Raw genomic sequence first — 3,821 nt, 5'->3', positions numbered from 1 at the left:
AGAAATCAAAGCACAAATCTGAGACTAAACCAGACTAGAAAGATAACACTAAGAATAAAGGGAAATGGGACAAGAAACGAGCAAGGCCTCAAGGCACAAGTAACAATGAGAATGCAACATCACACAAGAAGTTCAATGCATCTGACAGAGGATAGAAATTTCGGTCTAAGCAGAACAAGGGTAATGATAGGAAGCCCATACGGTGTTGGACTTGTGGCAAAATTCATCGTCAGAGAGATTGTCCACAACATCAGGGTGGTAGACTACATATTTACAGTGTCCAAGAGGCGCAGAAGGTTGGGGATGTTGGACAGAGTGTTCCTAAGATCTATGCAGCATTGGATAACAGGCAGGTAGATCACCAAGCCTCTATTATCAAGATGGACAGTAAGCTTTGTGATGAAGTTGTTTCTATTTTGATTGACCCTAGATCTAATTATAGATATGTTAATCCTGACCTGGTGGATAAGTGTGGTTTGAATAAAGAAGTGCATGCAGAGTCTTGGTTAGTGCAGTTGGCGACAAGTGCAAAGAAGTGAGTTCATCATTGGGTAAGAGCTTGTGCATCTGAGTTGAATGGTATTCCTATATCATCACATTTGAATGTATTGCCGTTGGGATCATATAGTATGCTTTTGGGTATGGATTGGCTATATCTTCACAAGACCAAAGTGGATTGTTATGACAAAGACATTGAGTGTTTGGATGATAATTGAGAACAAAGAATCTCCAAGGTAAGAAGAAAGTAACATCAGTTATGATAGTGATAACTATGGAGGCAAAGCACAGTCACAGAAAAGGGTGTGTGTTATTTGTAGTGCATATTTCTAGTGATAAAGGTAAGGAAGTTGAGGATGCAGATGTCTTGAGCAGGTACCCAGTTTTATAACCGTTTCAGGATGTGTTTCCAGTAGAGATTTTAGAATTACCGTCTCACAAGGAAGTAGATTTTTCTATTGAGTTGGTACTAGGGGAAACACCAACATCAAAGATGTTGTATAAAATGAGCACTCCAGAGATGGTAGAGCTGAAGTTACAGTTGAAGGAATGCTTGACAAGGGATACATTAGGTCAAGTGTATCACCATGGGGCGTGTCGGTATTGTTTATGAAGAAGAATGATGGTACTCTCAGGTTGTGCATTGATTACAGGCAGTTGAACAAGGTCACCATCAAGAATAGGTATCCATTACCAAGGATTGCTAATTTGTTTGATCAGTGGAAGGGAGAAGCAGTGTTCTCGAAGATTGATCTGAGATCCGGATATCATCAGGTACGCATCAAGGAAGATGACATTTACAAGATAAATTTCCAGACCACGTACAAACATTATGAGTTTTTTTAGTTCCTTTCAGTTTGACTAATGCTCCAACCACTTTTATGTGCTTGATGAATAGTGTGTTAGAGTCCTTATATGGACAAGTTTGTTATTGTATTCATTGATGATATATTGATATATTTTAAAAACAATGTAAACTTTGAAAAGGGAACTCTGGCCAAAAAACCTCTAAAAAACATTAAAAACAGTGTTAAAAACGAAAAGTGCTGATGCTGGAATAATACCTCCTTTTTTTTCTTTTTTTCGAGATGATGGCGTAAAATATTTTATCATGACCCCGAAAAAAAATAAAAATAACAAATAAACAAAAATAAATAAATAAAAATTCAATCATAAAAATGTGAAAAAAATAAATAAATAAATTAATGATAAGAATTAAAAAAACATTAAAAAAAAACATTATAAACAAATAAATAGTAAAAAAATTATTTCAAAAAAAAAAAAGATAAAATATATATATATATAGAAAAGAAAACATTATAAACAAATAAATAGTAAACGTTCCAAGGGTTGGGTTGTTCGCCCATTAAAGCGGTACGTGAGCTGGGTTCAGAACGTCGTGAGACAGTTCGGTCCATATCCGGTGCGGGCGTTAGAGCATTGAGAGGACCTTTCCCTAGTACGAGAGGACCGGGAAGGACGCACCTCTGGTGTACCAGTTATCGTGCCCACGGTAGACGCTGGGTAGCCAAGTGCGGAGCAGATAACTACTGAAAGCATATAAGTAGAAAGCCCACCCCAAGATGAGTGCTCTCCTATTCTTACTTCCCTGAGAGACCCTAGTCGCGAACACGGCTGGGACAACGACGGGTTCTCTGTCCTTGCAGGGGATGGAGCGACAAAAGTATTAAGAATCCAAGATAAGGTCACGACGAGACGAGCCGTTTATAATTATGATAGGTGTCAAGTGGAAGTGCAGTGATGTATGCAGCTGAGGCATCCTAACAGACTGAGAGATTTGAACCTTGTTCCTACATGACCCGATCGATCTGATTGGGTACTATCCATCTATTCTTTTCTTTGTTCAATTGTTTGACAACATGAAACTATGAAACCAAAAGCTCTGCCCTCCCTCTCCGTTAGATAGAAGGGCAGAGGAGGGTTCTCTACTTGGCCCTAATCCTTTTTAGAATTGGGGCCTCACAATCATTAGCCAATATGCCTTTCTCGCATTTATGCCCTTCCCGATTCATGGTTTGAAATTCTGGTGTCCCAGGCGTAGAGGAACCACACCAACCCATCCCGAACTTGGTGGTTAAACTCTACTGCGGTGACGATACTGTAGGGGAAGCCCTGCGGGAAAATAGCTCGGTGCCAGGATGATAAAAAGCTTAATGCCTCTTCTCATTAGAAGGTCATCTTCTTTGAAACCCATTTCTTACATATTTTCTTTCCCACTCCACACTTTACTTTTATTTGAAACGCAATACCTGCGCTCGCTCATAGCGATGCGATAAATTTGCTTCTGCATCCTCTTACCCCGAAGAGAGGAATCCCTTCCTTTTGGGAGGGACTCTTGGGAACGAATCCAGTGGAGACGGAGCTTGCAGCTCAGAGGATTAAAGCACGTGGCTACGAACCACGGTGTCGGGGGTTCGAATCCCTCCTCGCCCACCCCGAAAGGGGACAAAAGGGAGGCCTTTCGGGGGTAGGGAGATTATGATTGGGATAGCAGACGCAAAGCTATGGAACTTAGTCTTCACAAAGGGTCATTTATCGAAAATGATACCCGGTACGTCCGAGAGTAACCAGCATATTTGTGTCTGACCTCTTATAAATCTTCTTCATTATTAGATTTAGATTAGGGTTATAGAATGAGAGATTCTTCCAAATCCGAGGGAAAATATGAGGGAAAATAGATTGACAGCATGCAGGGATCCAATTCTGACTTCCAGGGAACGAACTTATAGTTCTAACAGCTGGTAACGGGTCGAGTGACTAGTAACGGGTCGAGCAAATAGAGGCCTCTTCACCTTCAGCTCTCGAAATGTCATCACATCAGGAGAACAATGGATTTGTTTCTCCGAACTTTTCAGTATTTCGAAGAGACCGTTGTTTCCATTTTTCCTTTCCCGGACGACCGAGATCCTATCTTGATCCTGTGGCGATTGTGCATTCATATATTATGAACAAGGACAGGTAACGTTTGACTTACTCCTAATGGTAAAAACGAGCTTTATTTTGAATAAAACGGATCTCCCCAAGTAGGATTCGAACCTACGACCAATCAGTTAACAGCCGATCGCTCTACCACTGAGCTACTGAGGAACAACGAAGGGTTCCCATATACGGGCAAGATTCTTGTTCTTTGGACCGACCCATGATCGTCAGTGTATAAACGAGAAACACAATAAGGTTTTTTATCAACTCTTGGACACCCCACCCTAGAGGTATTGACCTATAAATACAATAGGATCTATAATTATTGCTACCATTCAATATTAGGTATTACTTAAAAAAAGAATAATTCGATTATATAGAAC

The 3,821-nt window shown here is 40.3% G+C and overlaps 1 non-coding gene across 1 annotated transcript; it reads right to left on the bottom strand.

Annotated features, from left to right (window-relative positions):
• Positions 1–3,534: 3,534 nt before the first annotated feature.
• On the bottom strand, positions 3,535–3,606 carry TRNAN-GUU (transfer RNA asparagine (anticodon GUU)). Its single transcript has one exon. It is a non-coding gene; the product is annotated as a tRNA-Asn (tRNA).
• Between the last annotated feature and the right edge of the window lie 215 nt (positions 3,607–3,821).

Source organism: Pinus tabuliformis, chromosome X, assembly GCF_031772625.1.
Source record: "Pinus tabuliformis cultivar Carrire ecotype Pingquan chromosome X, CPIR1, whole genome shotgun sequence".
Lineage (NCBI taxonomy): Eukaryota > Viridiplantae > Streptophyta > Pinopsida > Pinales > Pinaceae > Pinus > Pinus tabuliformis.
This window is presented reverse-complemented; position numbering and strand designations above follow the sequence as displayed.